Source organism: Euwallacea fornicatus, unplaced genomic scaffold (genome assembly GCF_040115645.1).
Source record: "Euwallacea fornicatus isolate EFF26 unplaced genomic scaffold, ASM4011564v1 scaffold_70, whole genome shotgun sequence".
In the NCBI taxonomy this organism is placed as follows: domain Eukaryota; kingdom Metazoa; phylum Arthropoda; class Insecta; order Coleoptera; family Curculionidae; genus Euwallacea; species Euwallacea fornicatus.
In genome coordinates, this window is record NW_027096038.1 from 564195 (window position 1) to 584235 (window position 20041).

Sequence of the window (20041 nt, forward strand, 5' to 3'; positions counted from 1 at the left end):
TGAATCATTTTAAAGATCTCGTCGAGCTGATTAATTTGACACTTTGTTTAACAAATTTGGTCCTTATTTGCCGAAGTTATCGAGCTTCAAAGTTTGAAAAGTCACAAAAGTTGTGTGTTTGAGCACATAAAGTACTATTTTTCATGGAAATTCATCAAGATGCAATCATGATATGTTGTGTTATTTTAAAGATCTCGTCGTGCTGATTAATTTGACACTTTGTTTAACAAATTTGGTCCTAATTTGCCGAAGTTATCGAGCTTCAAAGTTTGAAAAGTCACAAAAGTTGTGTGTTTGAGCACATAAAGTACTATTTGTCTTGGAAATTCAACAAGATGCAATCATGATGTGTTGTGTCATTTTAAAGATCTCGTCGAGCTGATTAATTTGACACTTTGTTTAACAAATTTGGGTCTCATTTGCCGAAGTTATCGATCTACAAAGTGTGAAAAGTCACAAAAGTTTTGTGTTTGAGCACATAAAGTACTATTTGTCTTGGAAATTCATCAAGATGCAATCATGATGTGTTGTGACATCTTCAACATCTCGTCGAGCTGATTAATGTGACACTTTGTTTAACAAATTTGTTTCTCATTTGCCGAAGTTATCGAGCTTCAAAGTTTGAAAAGTCATAAAAGTTGTGTGTTTGAGCATATAAAGTACTATTTGTCTTGGAAATTCATCAAGATGCAATCATGATGTGTTGTGACATCTTCAAAATCTCGTCGAGCTGATTAATGTGACACTTTGTTTAACAAATTTGTTTCTCATTTGCCGAAGTTATCGAGCTTCAAAGTTTGAAAAGTCATAAAAGTTGTGTGTTTGAGCAAATAAAGTACTATTTGTCTTGGAAATTCATCAAGATGCAATCATGATGTGTTGTGACATCTTCAAAATCTCGTCGAGCTGATTAATGTGACACTTTGTTTAACAAATTTGGTCCTAATTTGCCGATGTTATCGAGCTTCAAAGTTTGAAAAGTCATAAAAGTTGTGTGTTTGAGCATATAAAGTACTATTTGTCTTGGAAATTCATCAAGATGCAATCATGATGTGTTGTGACATCTTCAAAATCTCGTCGAGCTGATTAATGTGACACTTTGTTTAACAAATTTGGTTCTCATTTGCCGATGTTATCGAGCTTCAAAGTTTGAAAAGTCATAAAAGTTGTGTGTTTGAGCATATAAAGTACTATTTGTCTTGGAAATTCATCAAGATGCAATCATGATGTGTTGTGACATCTTCAAAATCTCGTCGAGCTGATTAATGTGACACTTTGTTTAACAAATTTGGTCCTAATTTGCCGAAGTTATCGAGCTTCAAAGTTTGAAAAGTCACAAAAGTTGTGTGTTTGAGCATATAAAGTACTATTTGTCTTGGAAATTCATCAAGATGCAATCATGATGTGTTGTGACATCTTCAAAATCTCGTCGAGCTGATTAATGTGACACTTTGTTTAACAAATTTGGTCCTAATTTGCCGAAGTTATCGAGCTTCAAAGTTTGAAAAGTCATAAAAGTTGTGTGTTTGAGCATATAAAGTACTATTTGTCTTGGAAATTCATCAAGATGCAATCATGATGTGTTGTGACATCTTCAAAATCTCGTCGAGCTGATTAATGTGACACTTTGTTTAACAAATTTGGTCCTAATTTGCCGAAGTTATCGAGCTTCAAAGTTTGAAAAGTCATAAAAGTTGTGTGTTTGAGCATATAAAGTACTATTTGTCTTGGAAATTCATCAAGATGCAATCATGATGTGTTGTGACATCTTCAAAATCTCGTCGAGCTGATTAATGTGACACTTTGTTTAACAAATTTGGTTCTCATTTGCCGATGTTATCGAGCTTCAAAGTTTGAAAAGTCATAAAAGTTGTGTGTTTGAGCATATAAAGTACTATTTGTCTTGGAAATTCATCAAGATGCAATCATGATGTGTTGTGACATCTTCAAAATCTCGTCGAGCTGATTAATGTGACACTTTGTTTAACAAATTTGTTTCTCATTTGCCGAAGTTATCGAGCTTCAAAGTTTGAAAAGTCATAAAAGTTGTGTGTTTGAGCATATAAAGTACTATTTGTCTTGGAAATTCATCAAGATGCAATCATGATGTGTTGTGACATCTTCAAAATCTCGTCGAGCTGATTAATGTGACACTTTGTTTAACAAATTTGGTCCTAATTTGCCGAAGTTATCGAGCTTCAAAGTTTGAAAAGTCACAAAAGTTGGGTGTTTGAGCATTTAAAGTACTATTTGTCTTGGAAATTCATCAAGATGCAATCATGATGTGTTGTGAAATCTTCAAAATCTCGTCGAGCTGATTAATGTGACACTTTGTTTAACAAATTTGGTCCTAATTTGCCGATGTTATCGAGCTTCAAAGTTTGAAAAGTCATAAAAGTTGTGTGTTTGAGCATATAAAGTACTATTTGTCTTGGAAATTCATCAAGATGCAATCATGATGTGTTGTGACATCTTCAAAATCTCGTCGAGCTGATTAATGTGACACTTTGTTTAACAAATTTGGTTCTCATTTGCCGATGTTATCGAGCTTCAAAGTTTGAAAAGTCATAAAAGTTGTGTGTTTGAGCATATAAAGTACTATTTGTCTTGGAAATTCATCAAGATGCAATCATGATGTGTTGTGACATCTTCAAAATCTCGTCGAGCTGATTAATGTGACACTTTGTTTAACAAATTTGTTTCTCATTTGCCGAAGTTATCGAGCTTCAAAGTTTAAAAAGTCATAAAAGTTGTGTGTTTGAGCATATAAAGTACTATTTGTCTTGGAAATTCATCAAGATGCAATCATGATGTGTTGTGACATCTTCAAAATCTCGTCGAGCTGATTAATGTGACACTTTGTTTAACAAATTTGTTTCTCATTTGCCGAAGTTATCGAGCTTCAAAGTTTGAAAAGTCACAAAAGTTGGGTGTTTGAGCACATAATGTACTATTTGTCTTGGAAATTCATCAAGAGGCAATCATGATGTGTTGTGTCATTTTAAAGATCTCGTCGTGCTGATTAATTTGACACTTTGTTTAACAAATTTGGTCCTAATTTGCCGAAGTTATCGAGCTTCAAAGTTTGAAAAGTCACAAAAGTTGTGTGTTTGAGCACATAAAGTACTATTTGTCTTGGAAATTCATCTAGATGCAATCATGATGTGTTGTATCATTTTAAAGATCTCGTCGAGCTGATTAATTTGACACTTTGTTTAACAAATTTGGTCCTTATTTGCCGAAGTTATCGAGCTTCAAAGTTTGAAAAGTCACAAAAGTTGTGTGTTTGAGCACATAAAGTACTATTTTTCATGGAAATTCATCAAGATGCAATCATGATATGTTGTGTTATTTTAAAGATCTCGTCGTGCTGATTAATTTGACACTTTGTTTAACAAATTTGGTCCTAATTTGCCGAAGTTATCGAGCTTCAAAGTTTGAAAAGTCACAAAAGTTGTGTGTTTGAGCACATAAAGTACTATTTGTCTTGGAAATTCAACAAGATGCAATCATGATGTGTTGTGTCATTTTAAAGATCTCGTCGAGCTGATTAATTTGACACTTTGTTTAACAAATTTGGTCCTAAATTGCCGAAGTTATCGAGCTTCAAAGTTTGAAAAGTCACAAAAGTTGTGTGTTTGAGCACATAAAGTACTATTTGTCTTGGAAATTCATCTAGATGCAATCATGATGTGTTGTATCATTTTAAAGATCTCGTCGAGCTGATTAATTTGACACTTTGTTTAACAAATTTGGTCCTTATTTGCCGAAGTTATCGAGCTTCAAAGTTTGAAAAGTCACAAAAGTTGTGTGTTTGAGCACATAAAGTACTATTTTTCATGGAAATTCATCAAGATGCAATCATGATGTGTTGTGACATCTTCAAAATCTCGTCGAGCTGATTAATGTGACACTTTGTTTAACAAATTTGGTTCTCATTTGCCGATGTTATCGAGCTTCAAAGTTTGAAAAGTCATAAAAGTTGTGTGTTTGAGCACATAAAGTACTATTTTTCATGGAAATTCATCAAGATGCAATCATGATGTGTTGTGACATCTTCAAAATCTCGTCGAGCTGATTAATGTGACACTTTGTTTAACAAATTTGTTTCTCATTTGCCGAAGTTATCGAGCTTCAAAGTTTGAAAAGTCATAAAAGTTGTGTGTTTGAGCATATAAAGTACTATTTGTCTTGGAAATTCATCAAGATGCAATCATGATGTGTTGTGACATCTTCAAAATCTCGTCGAGCTGATTAATGTGACACTTAGTTTAACAAATTTGGTCCTAATTTGCCGAAGTTATCGAGCTTCAAAGTTTGAAAAGTCACAAAAGTTGGGTGTTTGAGCACATAAAGTACTATTTGTCTTGGAAATTCATCAAGATGCAATCATGATGTGTTGTGTCATTTTAAAGATCTCGTCGAGCTGATTAATTTGACACTTTGTTTAACAAATTTGGTTCTTATTTACCGAAGTTATCGAGCTTCAAAGTTTGAAAAGTCACAAAAGTTGTGTGTTTGAGCACATAAAGTACTATTTTTCATGGAAATTCATCAAGATGCAATCATGATGTGTTGTGTTATTTTAAAGATCTCGTCGTGCTGATTAATTTGACACTTTGTTTAACAAATTTGGTCCTAATTTGCCGAAGTTATCGAGCTTCAAAGTTTGAAAAGTCACAAAAGTTGTGTGTTTGAGCACATAAAGTACTATTTGTCTTGGAAATTCATCTAGATGCAATCATGATGTGTTGTATCATTTTAAAGATCTCGTCGAGCTGATTAATTTGACACTTTGTTTAACAAATTTGGTCCTTATTTGCCGAAGTTATCGAGCTTCAAAGTTTGAAAAGTCACAAAAGTTGTGTGTTTGAGCACATAAAGTACTATTTTTCATGGAAATTCATCAAGATGCAATCATGATATGTTGTGTTATTTTAAAGATCTCGTCGTGCTGATTAATTTGACACTTTGTTTAACAAATTTGGTCCTAATTTGCCGAAGTTAGCGAGCTTCAAAGTTTGAAAAGTCACAAAAGTTGTGTGTTTGAGCACATAAAGTACTATTTGTCTTGGAAATTCAACAAGATGCAATCATGATGTGTTGTGTCATTTTAAAGATCTCGTCGAGCTGATTAATTTGACACTTTGTTTAACAAATTTGGGTCTCATTTGCCGAAGTTATCGATCTACAAAGTGTGAAAAGTCACAAAAGTTTTGTGTTTGAGCACATAAAGTACTATTTGTCTTGGAAATTCATCAAGATGCAATCATGATGTGTTGTGACATCTTCAACATCTCGTCGAGCTGATTAATGTGACACTTTGTTTAACAAATTTGTTTCTCATTTGCCGAAGTTATCGAGCTTCAAAGTTTGAAAAGTCATAAAAGTTGTGTGTTTGAGCATATAAAGTACTATTTGTCTTGGAAATTCATCAAGATGCAATCATGATGTGTTGTGACATCTTCAAAATCTCGTCGAGCTGATTAATGTGACACTTTGTTTAACAAATTTGGTCCTAATTTGCCGAAGTTATCGAGCTTCAAAGTTTGAAAAGTCACAAAAGTTGGGTGTTTGAGCATATAAAGTACTATTTGTCTTGGAAATTCATCAAGATGCAATCATGATGTGTTGTGACATCTTCAAAATCTCGTCGAGCTGATTAATGTGACACTTTGTTTAACAAATTTGGTCCTAATTTGCCGATGTTATCGAGCTTCAAAGTTTGAAAAGTCATAAAAGTTGTGTGTTTGAGCATATAAAGTACTATTTGTCTTGGAAATTCATCAAGATGCAATCATGATGTGTTGTGACATCTTCAAAATCTCGTCGAGCTGATTAATGTGACACTTTGTTTAACAAATTTGTTTCTCATTTGCCGAAGTTATCGAGCTTCAAAGTTTGAAAAGTCACAAAAGTTGTGTGTTTGAGCACATAAAGTACTATTTTTCATGGAAATTCATCAAGATGCAATCATGATGTGTTGTGTTATTTTAAAGATCTCGTCGTGCTGATTAATTTGACACTTTGTTTAACAAATTTGGTCCTAATTTGCCGAAGTTATCGATCTACAAAGTGTGAAAAGTCACAAAAGTTTTGTGTTTGAGCACATAAAGTACTATTTGTCTTGGAAATTCATCAAGATGCAATCATGATGTGTTGTGACATCTTCAACATCTCGTCGAGCTGATTAATGTGACACTTTGTTTAACAAATTTGTTTCTCATTTGCCGAAGTTATCGAGCTTCAAAGTTTGAAAAGTCATAAAAGTTGTGTGTTTGAGCATATAAACTCCTATTTGTCTTGGAAATTCATCAAGATGCAATCATGATGTGTTGTGACATCTTCAAAATCTCGTCGAGCTGATTAATGTGACACTTTGTTTAACAAATTTGGTTCTCATTTGCCGATGTTATCGAGCTTCAAAGTTTGAAAAGTCATAAAAGTTGTGTGTTTGAGCATATAAAGTACTATTTGTCTTGGAAATTCATCAAGATGCAATCATGATGTGTTGTGACATCTTCAAAATCTCGTCGAGCTGATTAATGTGACACTTTGTTTAACAAATTTGTTTCTCATTTGCCGAAGTTATCGAGCTTCAAAGTTTGAAAAGTCATAAAAGTTGTGTGTTTGAGCATATAAAGTACTATTTGTCTTGGAAATTCATCAAGATGCAATCATGATGTGTTGTGACATCTTCAAAATCTCGTCGAGCTGATTAATGTGACACTTTGTTTAACAAATTTGGTCCTAATTTGCCGAAGTTATCGAGCTTCAAAGTTTAAAAGTCACAAAAGTTGGGTGTTTGAGCATATAAAGTACTATTTGTCTTGGAAATTCATCAAGATGCAATCATGATGTGTTGTGACATCTTCAAAATCTCGTCGAGCTGATTAATGTGACACTTTGTTTAACAAATTTGGTTCTCATTTGCCGATGTTATCGAGCTTCAAAGTTTGAAAAGTCATAAAAGTTGTGTGTTTGAGCATATAAAGTACTATTTGTCTTGGAAATTCATCAAGATGCAATCATGATGTGTTGTGACATCTTCAAAATCTCGTCGAGCTGATTAATGTGACACTTTGTTTAACAAATTTGGTCCTAATTTGCCGAAGTTATCGAGCTTCAAAGTTTGAAAAGTCACAAAAGTTGGGTGTTTGAGCACATAAAGTACTATTTGTCTTGGAAATTCATCAAGATGCAATCATGATGTGTTGTGTCATTTTAAAGATCTCGTCGAGCTGATTAATTTGACACTTTGTTTAACAAATTTGGTTCTTATTTACCGAAGTTATCGAGCTTCAAAGTTTGAAAAGTCACAAAAGTTGTGTGTTTGAGCACATAAAGTACTATTTTTCATGGAAATTCATCAAGATGCAATCATGATGTGTTGTGTTATTTTAAAGATCTCGTCGTGCTGATTAATTTGACACTTTGTTTAACAAATTTGGTCCTAATTTGCCGAAGTTATCGAGCTTCAAAGTTTGAAAAGTCACAAAAGTTGTGTGTTTGAGCACATAAAGTACTATTTGTCTTGGAAATTCATCTAGATGCAATCATGATGTGTTGTATCATTTTAAAGATCTCGTCGAGCTGATTAATTTGACACTTTGTTTAACAAATTTGGTCCTTATTTGCCGAAGTTATCGAGCTTCAAAGTTTGAAAAGTCACAAAAGTTGTGTGTTTGAGCACATAAAGTACTATTTTTCATGGAAATTCATCAAGATGCAATCATGATATGTTGTGTTATTTTAAAGATCTCGTCGTGCTGATTAATTTGACACTTTGTTTAACAAATTTGGTCCTAATTTGCCGAAGTTATCGAGCTTCAAAGTTTGAAAAGTCACAAAAGTTGTGTGTTTGAGCATATAAAGTACTATTTGTCTTGGAAATTCATCAAGATGCAATCATGATGTGTTGTGACATCTTCAAAATCTCGTCGAGCTGATTAATGTGACACTTTGTTTAACAAATTTGTTTCTCATTTGCCGAAGTTATCGAGCTTCAAAGTTTGAAAAGTCATAAAAGTTGTGTGTTTGAGCATATAAAGTACTATTTGTCTTGGAAATTCATCAAGAGGCAATCATGATGTGTTGTGTTATTTTAAAGATCTCGTCGTGCTGATTAATTTGACACTTTGTTTAACAAATTTGGTCCTAATTTGCCGAAGTTATCGATCTACAAAGTGTGAAAAGTCACAAAAGTTTTGTGTTTGAGCACTTAAAGTACTATTTGTCTTGGAAATTCATCAAGATGCAATCATGATGTGTTGTGACATCTTCAACATCTCGTCGAGCTGATTAATGTGACACTTTGTTTAACAAATTTGTTTCTCATTTGCCGAAGTTATCGAGCTTCAAAGTTTGAAAAGTCATAAAAGTTGTGTGTTTGAGCATATAAACTCCTATTTGTCTTGGAAATTCATCAAGATGCAATCATGATGTGTTGTGACATCTTCAAAATCTCGTCGAGCTGATTAATGTGACACTTTGTTTAACAAATTTGGTTCTCATTTTCCGATGTTATCGAGCTTCAAAGTTTGAAAAGTCATAAAAGTTGTGTGTTTGAGCATATAAAGTACTATTTGTCTTGGAAATTCATCAAGATGCAATCATGATGTGTTGTGACATCTTCAAAATCTCGTCGAGCTGATTAATGTGACACTTTGTTTAACAAATTTGTTTCTCATTTGCCGAAGTTATCGAGCTTCAAAGTTTGAAAAGTCATAAAAGTTGGGTGTTTGAGCACATAAAGTACTATTTGTCTTGGAAATTCATCAAGAGGCAATCATGATGTGTTGTGTCATTTTAAAGATCTCGTCGAGCTGATTAATTTGACACTTTGTTTAACAAATTTGGTTCTTATTTACCGACGTTATCGAGCTTCAAAGTTTGAAAAGTCACAAAAGTTGTGTGTTTGAGCACATAAAGTACTATTTTTCATGGAAATTCATCAAGATGCAATCATGATATGTTGTGTTATTTTAAAGATCTCGTCGTGCTGATTAATTTGACACTTTGTTTAACAAATTTGGGTCTCATTTGCCGAAGTTATCGATCTACAAAGTGTGAAAAGTCACAAAAGTTTTGTGTTTGAGCACATAAAGTACTATTTGTCTTGGAAATTCATCTAGATGCAATCATGATGTGTTGTATCATTTTAAAGATCTCGTCGAGCTGATTAATTTGACACTTTGTTTAACAAATTTGGTCCTAATTTGCCGAAGTTATCGAGCTTCAAAGTTTGAAAAGTCACAAAAGTTGGGTGTTTGAGCACATAAAGTACTATTTGTCTTGGAAATTCATCAAGAGGCAATCATGATGTGTTGTGTCATTTTAAAGATCTCGTCGAGCTGATTAATTTGACACTTTGTTTAACAAATTTGGTTCTTATTTACCGAAGTTATCGAGCTTCAAAGTTTGAAAAGTCACAAAAGTTGTGTGTTTGAGCATATAAAGTACTATTTGTCTTGGAAATTCATCAAGATGCAATCATGATGTGTTGTGACATCTTCAAAATCTCGTCGAGCTGATTAATGTGACACTTTGTTTAACAAATTTGGTCCTAATTTGCCGAAGTTATCGAGCTTCAAAGTTTGAAAAGTCACAAAAGTTGTGTGTTTGAGCACATAAAGTACTATTTGTCTTGGAAATTCAACAAGATGCAATCATGATGTGTTGTGTTATTTTAAAGATCTCGTCGAGCTGATTAATTTGACACTTTGTTTAACAAATTTGGTCCTTATTTGCCGAAGTTATCGAGCTTCAAAGTTTGAAAAGTCACAAAAGTTGTGTGTTTGAGCACATAAAGTACTATTTTTCATGGAAATTCATCAAGATGCAATCATGATGTGTTGTGTTATTTTAAAGATCTCGTCGTGCTGATTAATTTGACACTTTGTTTAACAAATTTGGTCCTAATTTGCCGAAGTTATCGAGCTTCAAAGTTAGAAAAGTCACAAAAGTTGGGTGTTTGAGCACATAAAGTACTATTTGTCTTGGAAATTCATCAAGAGGCAATCATGATGTGTTGTGTCATTTTAAAGATCTCGTCGAGCTGATTAATTTGACACTTTGTTTAACAAATTTGGTCCTTATTTGCCGAAGTTATCGAGCTTCAAAGTTTGAAAAGTCACAAAAGTTTTGTGTTTGAGCACATAAAGTACTATTTGTCTTGGAAATTCATCTAGATGCAATCATGATGTGTTGTATCATTTTAAAGATCTCGTCGAGCTGATTAATTTGACACTTTGTTTAACAAATTTGGTCCTAATTTGCCGAAGTTATCGAGCTTCAAAGTTTGAAAAGTCACAAAAGTTGTGTGTTTGAGCATATAAAGTACTATTTGTCTTGGAAATTCATCAAGATGCAATCATGATGTGTTGTGACATCTTCAAAATCTCGTCGAGCTGATTAATGTGACACTTTGTTTAACAAATTTGTTTCTCATTTGCCGAAGTTATCGAGCTTCAAAGTTTGAAAAGTCATAAAAGTTGTGTGTTTGAGCATATAAAGTACTATTTGTCTTGGAAATTCATCAAGAGGCAATCATGATGTGTTGTGTTATTTTAAAGATCTCGTCGTGCTGATTAATTTGACACTTTGTTTAACAAATTTGGTCCTAATTTGCCGAAGTTATCGATCTACAAAGTGTGAAAAGTCACAAAAGTTTTGTGTTTGAGCACTTAAAGTACTATTTGTCTTGGAAATTCATCAAGATGCAATCATGATGTGTTGTGACATCTTCAACATCTCGTCGAGCTGATTAATGTGACACTTTGTTTAACAAATTTGTTTCTCATTTGCCGAAGTTATCGAGCTTCAAAGTTTGAAAAGTCATAAAAGTTGTGTGTTTGAGCATATAAACTCCTATTTGTCTTGGAAATTCATCAAGATGCAATCATGATGTGTTGTGACATCTTCAAAATCTCGTCGAGCTGATTAATGTGACACTTTGTTTAACAAATTTGGTTCTCATTTTCCGATGTTATCGAGCTTCAAAGTTTGAAAAGTCATAAAAGTTGTGTGTTTGAGCATATAAAGTACTATTTGTCTTGGAAATTCATCAAGATGCAATCATGATGTGTTGTGACATCTTCAAAATCTCGTCGAGCTGATTAATGTGACACTTTGTTTAACAAATTTGTTTCTCATTTGCCGAAGTTATCGAGCTTCAAAGTTTGAAAAGTCATAAAAGTTGGGTGTTTGAGCACATAAAGTACTATTTGTCTTGGAAATTCATCAAGAGGCAATCATGATGTGTTGTGTCATTTTAAAGATCTCGTCGAGCTGATTAATTTGACACTTTGTTTAACAAATTTGGTTCTTATTTACCGACGTTATCGAGCTTCAAAGTTTGAAAAGTCACAAAAGTTGTGTGTTTGAGCACATAAAGTACTATTTTTCATGGAAATTCATCAAGATGCAATCATGATATGTTGTGTTATTTTAAAGATCTCGTCGTGCTGATTAATTTGACACTTTGTTTAACAAATTTGGGTCTCATTTGCCGAAGTTATCGATCTACAAAGTGTGAAAAGTCACAAAAGTTTTGTGTTTGAGCACATAAAGTACTATTTGTCTTGGAAATTCATCTAGATGCAATCATGATGTGTTGTATCATTTTAAAGATCTCGTCGAGCTGATTAATTTGACACTTTGTTTAACAAATTTGGTCCTAATTTGCCGAAGTTATCGAGCTTCAAAGTTTGAAAAGTCACAAAAGTTGGGTGTTTGAGCACATAAAGTACTATTTGTCTTGGAAATTCATCAAGAGGCAATCATGATGTGTTGTGTCATTTTAAAGATCTCGTCGAGCTGATTAATTTGACACTTTGTTTAACAAATTTGGTTCTTATTTACCGAAGTTATCGAGCTTCAAAGTTTGAAAAGTCACAAAAGTTGTGTGTTTGAGCATATAAAGTACTATTTGTCTTGGAAATTCATCAAGATGCAATCATGATGTGTTGTGACATCTTCAAAATCTCGTCGAGCTGATTAATGTGACACTTTGTTTAACAAATTTGGTCCTAATTTGCCGAAGTTATCGAGCTTCAAAGTTTGAAAAGTCACAAAAGTTGTGTGTTTGAGCACATAAAGTACTATTTGTCTTGGAAATTCAACAAGATGCAATCATGATGTGTTGTGTTATTTTAAAGATCTCGTCGAGCTGATTAATTTGACACTTTGTTTAACAAATTTGGTCCTTATTTGCCGAAGTTATCGAGCTTCAAAGTTTGAAAAGTCACAAAAGTTGTGTGTTTGAGCACATAAAGTACTATTTTTCATGGAAATTCATCAAGATGCAATCATGATGTGTTGTGTTATTTTAAAGATCTCGTCGTGCTGATTAATTTGACACTTTGTTTAACAAATTTGGTCCTAATTTGCCGAAGTTATCGAGCTTCAAAGTTAGAAAAGTCACAAAAGTTGGGTGTTTGAGCACATAAAGTACTATTTGTCTTGGAAATTCATCAAGAGGCAATCATGATGTGTTGTGTCATTTTAAAGATCTCGTCGAGCTGATTAATTTGACACTTTGTTTAACAAATTTGGTCCTTATTTGCCGAAGTTATCGAGCTTCAAAGTTTGAAAAGTCACAAAAGTTTTGTGTTTGAGCACATAAAGTACTATTTGTCTTGGAAATTCATCTAGATGCAATCATGATGTGTTGTATCATTTTAAAGATCTCGTCGAGCTGATTAATTTGACACTTTGTTTAACAAATTTGGTCCTAATTTGCCGAAGTTATCGAGCTTCAAAGTTTGAAAAGTCACAAAAGTTGTGTGTTTGAGCATATAAAGTACTATTTGTCTTGGAAATTCATCAAGATGCAATCATGATGTGTTGTGACATCTTCAAAATCTCGTCGAGCTGATTAATGTGACACTTTGTTTAACAAATTTGTTTCTCATTTGCCGAAGTTATCGAGCTTCAAAGTTTGAAAAGTCATAAAAGTTGTGTGTTTGAGCATATAAAGTACTATTTGTCTTGGAAATTCATCAAGAGGCAATCATGATGTGTTGTGTTATTTTAAAGATCTCGTCGTGCTGATTAATTTGACACTTTGTTTAACAAATTTGGTCCTAATTTGCCGAAGTTATCGATCTACAAAGTGTGAAAAGTCACAAAAGTTTTGTGTTTGAGCACTTAAAGTACTATTTGTCTTGGAAATTCATCAAGATGCAATCATGATGTGTTGTGACATCTTCAACATCTCGTCGAGCTGATTAATGTGACACTTTGTTTAACAAATTTGTTTCTCATTTGCCGAAGTTATCGAGCTTCAAAGTTTGAAAAGTCATAAAAGTTGTGTGTTTGAGCATATAAACTCCTATTTGTCTTGGAAATTCATCAAGATGCAATCATGATGTGTTGTGACATCTTCAAAATCTCGTCGAGCTGATTAATGTGACACTTTGTTTAACAAATTTGGTTCTCATTTTCCGATGTTATCGAGCTTCAAAGTTTGAAAAGTCATAAAAGTTGTGTGTTTGAGCATATAAAGTACTATTTGTCTTGGAAATTCATCAAGATGCAATCATGATGTGTTGTGACATCTTCAAAATCTCGTCGAGCTGATTAATGTGACACTTTGTTTAACAAATTTGTTTCTCATTTGCCGAAGTTATCGAGCTTCAAAGTTTGAAAAGTCATAAAAGTTGGGTGTTTGAGCACATAAAGTACTATTTGTCTTGGAAATTCATCAAGAGGCAATCATGATGTGTTGTGTCATTTTAAAGATCTCGTCGAGCTGATTAATTTGACACTTTGTTTAACAAATTTGGTTCTTATTTACCGACGTTATCGAGCTTCAAAGTTTGAAAAGTCACAAAAGTTGTGTGTTTGAGCACATAAAGTACTATTTTTCATGGAAATTCATCAAGATGCAATCATGATATGTTGTGTTATTTTAAAGATCTCGTCGTGCTGATTAATTTGACACTTTGTTTAACAAATTTGGGTCTCATTTGCCGAAGTTATCGATCTACAAAGTGTGAAAAGTCACAAAAGTTTTGTGTTTGAGCACATAAAGTACTATTTGTCTTGGAAATTCATCTAGATGCAATCATGATGTGTTGTATCATTTTAAAGATCTCGTCGAGCTGATTAATTTGACACTTTGTTTAACAAATTTGGTCCTAATTTGCCGAAGTTATCGAGCTTCAAAGTTTGAAAAGTCACAAAAGTTGGGTGTTTGAGCACATAAAGTACTATTTGTCTTGGAAATTCATCAAGAGGCAATCATGATGTGTTGTGTCATTTTAAAGATCTCGTCGAGCTGATTAATTTGACACTTTGTTTAACAAATTTGGTTCTTATTTACCGAAGTTATCGAGCTTCAAAGTTTGAAAAGTCACAAAAGTTGTGTGTTTGAGCATATAAAGTACTATTTGTCTTGGAAATTCATCAAGATGCAATCATGATGTGTTGTGACATCTTCAAAATCTCGTCGAGCTGATTAATGTGACACTTTGTTTAACAAATTTGGTCCTAATTTGCCGAAGTTATCGAGCTTCAAAGTTTGAAAAGTCACAAAAGTTGTGTGTTTGAGCACATAAAGTACTATTTGTCTTGGAAATTCAACAAGATGCAATCATGATGTGTTGTGTTATTTTAAAGATCTCGTCGAGCTGATTAATTTGACACTTTGTTTAACAAATTTGGTCCTTATTTGCCGAAGTTATCGAGCTTCAAAGTTTGAAAAGTCACAAAAGTTGTGTGTTTGAGCACATAAAGTACTATTTTTCATGGAAATTCATCAAGATGCAATCATGATGTGTTGTGTTATTTTAAAGATCTCGTCGTGCTGATTAATTTGACACTTTGTTTAACAAATTTGGTCCTAATTTGCCGAAGTTATCGAGCTTCAAAGTTAGAAAAGTCACAAAAGTTGGGTGTTTGAGCACATAAAGTACTATTTGTCTTGGAAATTCATCAAGAGGCAATCATGATGTGTTGTGTCATTTTAAAGATCTCGTCGAGCTGATTAATTTGACACTTTGTTTAACAAATTTGGTCCTTATTTGCCGAAGTTATCGAGCTTCAAAGTTTGAAAAGTCACAAAAGTTTTGTGTTTGAGCACATAAAGTACTATTTGTCTTGGAAATTCATCTAGATGCAATCATGATGTGTTGTATCATTTTAAAGATCTCGTCGAGCTGATTAATTTGACACTTTGTTTAACAAATTTGGTCCTTATTTGCCGAAGTTATCGAGCTTCAAAGTTTGAAAAGTCACAAAAGTTGTGTGTTTGAGCACATAAAGTACTATTTTTCATGGAAATTCATCAAGATGCAATCATGATGTGTTGTGTTATTTTAAAGATCTCGTCGTGCTGATTAATTTGACACTTTGTTTAACAAATTTGGTCCTAATTTGCCGAAGTTATCGATCTACAAAGTGTGAAAAGTCACAAAAGTTTTGTGTTTGAGCACATAAAGTACTATTTGTCTTGGAAATTCATCAAGATGCAATCATGATGTGTTGTGTCATTTTAAAGATCTCGTCGAGCTGATTAATTTGACACTTTGTTTAACAAATTTGGGTCTCATTTGCCGAAGTTATCGATCTACAAAGTGTGAAAAGTCACAAAAGTTTTGTGTTTGAGCACATAAAGTACTATTTGTCTTGGAAATTCATCAAGATGCAATCATGATGTGTTGTGTTATTTTAAAGATCTCGTCGTGCTGATTAATTTGACACTTTGTTTAACAAATTTGGTCCTAATTTGCCGAAGTTATCGATCTACAAAGTGTGAAAAGTCACAAAAGTTTTGTGTTTGAGCACATAAAGTACTATTTGTCTTGGAAATTCATCAAGATGCAATCATGATGTGTTGTGACATCTTCAACATCTCGTCGAGCTGATTAATGTGACACTTTGTTTAACAAATTTGTTTCTCATTTGCCGAAGTTATCGAGCTTCAAAGTTTGAAAAGTCATAAAAGTTGTGTGTTTGAGCATATAAAGTCCTATTTGTCTTGGAAATTCATCAAGATGCAATCATGATGTGTTGTGACATCTTCAAAATCTCGTCGAGCTGATTAATGTGACACTTTGTTTAACAAATTTGGTTCTCATTTGCCGATGTTATCGAGCTTCAAAGTTTGAAAAGTCATAAAAGTTGTGTGTTTGAGCATATAAAGTACTATTTGTCTTGGAAATTCATCAAGATGCAATCATGATGTGTTGTGACATCTTCAAAATCTCGTCGAGCTGATTAATGTGACACTTTGTTTAACAAATTTGGTCCTAATTTGCCGAAGTTATCGATCTACAAAGTGTGAAAAGTCACAAAAGTTTTGTGTTTGAGCACATAAAGTACTATTTGTCTTGGAAATTCATCAAGATGCAATCATGATGTGTTGTGACATCTTCAACATCTCGTCGAGCTGATTAATGTGACACTTTGTTTAACAAATTTGTTTCTCATTTGCCGAAGTTATCGAGCTTCAAAGTTTGAAAAGTCATAAAAGTTGTGTGTTTGAGCATATAAAGTCCTATTTGTCTTGGAAATTCATCAAGATGCAATCATGATGTGTTGTGACATCTTCAAAATCTCGTAGAGCTGATTAATGTGACACTTTGTTTAACAAATTTGGTTCTCATTTGCCGATGTTATCGAGCTTCAAAGTTTGAAAAGTCATAAAAGTTGTGTGTTTGAGCATATAAAGTACTATTTGTCTTGGAAATTCATCAAGATGCAATCATGATGTGTTGTGACATCTTCAAAATCTCGTCGAGCTGATTAATGTGACACTATGTTTAACAAATTTGTTTCTCATTTGCCGAAGTTATCGAGCTTCAAAATTTGAAAAGTCATAAAAGTTGTGTGTTTGAGCATATAAAGTACTATTTGTCTTGGAAATTCATCAAGATGCAATCATGATGTGTTGTGACATCTTCAAAATCTCGTCGAGCTGATTAATGTGACACTTTGTTTAACAAATTTGGTCCTAATTTGCCGAAGTTATCGAGCTTCAAAGTTTGAAAAGTCACAAAAGTTTTGTGTTTGAGCACATAAAGTACTATTTGTCTTGGAAATTCATCAAGATGCAATCATGATGTGTTGTGTCATTTTAAAGATCTCGTCGAGCTGATTAATTTGACACTTTGTTTAACAAATTTGGTTCTTATTTACCGAAGTTATCGAGCTTCAAAGTTTGAAAAGTCACAAAAGTTGTGTGTTTGAGCACATAAAGTACTATTTTTCATGGAAATTCATCAAGATGCAATCATGATGTGTTGTGTTATTTTAAAGATCTCGTCGTGCTGATTAATTTGACACTTTGTTTAACAAATTTGGTCCTAATTTGCCGAAGTTATCGAGCTTCAAAGTTTGAAAAGTCACAAAAGTTGTGTGTTTGAGCACATAAAGTACTATTTGTCTTGGAAATTCATCTAGATGCAATCATGATGTGTTGTATCATTTTAAAGATCTCGTCGAGCTGATTAATTTGACACTTTGTTTAACAAATTTGGTTCTTATTTACCGAAGTTATCGAGCTTCAAAGTTTGAAAAGTCACAAAAGTTGTGTGTTTGAGCACATAAAGTACTATTTTTCATGGAAATTCATCAAGATGCAATCATGATATGTTGTGTTATTTTAAAGATCTCGTCGTGCTGATTAATTTGACACTTTGTTTAACAAATTTGGTCCTAATTTGCCGAAGTTATCGAGCTTCAAAGTTTGAAAAGTCACAAAAGTTGTGTGTTTGAGCATATAAAGTACTATTTGTCTTGGAAATTCATCAAGATGCAATCATGATGTGTTGTGACATCTTCAAAATCTCGTCGAGCTGATTAATGTGACACTTTGTTTAACAAATTTGTTTCTCATTTGCCGAAGTTATCGAGCTTCAAAGTTTGAAAAGTCATAAAAGTTGTGTGTTTGAGCATATAAAGTACTATTTGTCTTGGAAATTCATCAAGAGGCAATCATGATGTGTTGTGTTATTTTAAAGATCTCGTCGTGCTGATTAATTTGACACTTTGTTTAACAAATTTGGTCCTAATTTGCCGAAGTTATCGATCTACAAAGTGTGAAAAGTCACAAAAGTTTTGTGTTTGAGCACTTAAAGTACTATTTGTCTTGGAAATTCATCAAGATGCAATCATGATGTGTTGTGACATCTTCAACATCTCGTCGAGCTGATTAATGTGACACTTTGTTTAACAAATTTGTTTCTCATTTGCCGAAGTTATCGAGCTTCAAAGTTTGAAAAGTCATAAAAGTTGTGTGTTTGAGCATATAAACTCCTATTTGTCTTGGAAATTCATCAAGATGCAATCATGATGTGTTGTGACATCTTCAAAATCTCGTCGAGCTGATTAATGTGACACTTTGTTTAACAAATTTGGTTCTCATTTTCCGATGTTATCGAGCTTCAAAGTTTGAAAAGTCATAAAAGTTGTGTGTTTGAGCATATAAAGTACTATTTGTCTTGGAAATTCATCAAGATGCAATCATGATGTGTTGTGACATCTTCAAAATCTCGTCGAGCTGATTAATGTGACACTTTGTTTAACAAATTTGTTTCTCATTTGCCGAAGTTATCGAGCTTCAAAGTTTGAAAAGTCATAAAAGTTGGGTGTTTGAGCACATAAAGTACTATTTGTCTTGGAAATTCATCAAGAGGCAATCATGATGTGTTGTGTCATTTTAAAGATCTCGTCGAGCTGATTAATTTGACACTTTGTTTAACAAATTTGGTTCTTATTTACCGACGTTATCGAGCTTCAAAGTTTGAAAAGTCACAAAAGTTGTGTGTTTGAGCACATAAAGTACTATTTTTCATGGAAATTCATCAAGATGCAATCATGATATGTTGTGTTATTTTAAAGATCTCGTCGTGCTGATTAATTTGACACTTTGTTTAACAAATTTGGGTCTCATTTGCCGAAGTTATCGATCTACAAAGTGTGAAAAGTCACAAAAGTTTTGTGTTTGAGCACATAAAGTACTATTTGTCTTGGAAATTCATCTAGATGCAATCATGATGTGTTGTATCATTTTAAAGATCTCGTCGAGCTGATTAATTTGACACTTTGTTTAACAAATTTGGTCCTAATTTGCCGAAGTTATCGAGCTTCAAAGTTTGAAAAGTCACAAAAGTTGGGTGTTTGAGCACATAAAGTACTATTTGTCTTGGAAATTCATCAAGAGGCAATCATGATGTGTTGTGTCATTTTAAAGATCTCGTCGAGCTGATTAATTTGACACTTTGTTTAACAAATTTGGTTCTTATTTACCGAAGTTATCGAGCTTCAAAGTTTGAAAAGTCACAAAAGTTGTGTGTTTGAGCACATAAAGTACTATTTTTCATGGAAATTCATCAAGATGCAATCATGATGTGTTGTGTTATTTTAAAGATCTCGTCGTGCTGATTAATTTGACACTTTGTTTAACAAATTTGGTCCTAATTTGCCGAAGTTATCGATCTACAAAGTGTGAAAAGTCACAAAAGTTTTGTGTTTGAGCACATAAAGTACTATTTGTCTTGGAAATTCATCAAGATGCAATCATGATGTGTTGTGTCATTTTAAAGATCTCGTCGTGCTGATTAATTTGACACTTTGTTTAACAAATTTGGTCCTAATTTGCCGAAGTTATCGATCTACAAAGTGTGAAAAGTCACAAAAGTTTTGTGTTTGAGCACATAAAATACTATTTTTCATGGAAATTCATCAAGATGCAATCATGATGTGTTGTGACATCTTCAAAATCTCGTCGAGCTGATTAATGTGACACTTTGTTTAACAAATTTGGTTCTCATTTGCCGAGGTTATCGAGCTTCAAAGTTTGAAAAGTCATAAAAGTTGTGTGTTTGAGCATATAAAGTACTATTTGTCTTGGAAATTCATCAAGATGCAATCATGATGTGTTGTGACATCTTCAAAATCTCGTCGAGCTGATTAATGTGACACTTTGTTTAACAAATTTGTTTCTCATTTGCCGAAGTTATCGAGCTTCAAAGTTTGAAAAGTCATAAAAGTTGTGTGTTTGAGCATATAAAGTACTATTTGTCTTGGAAATTCA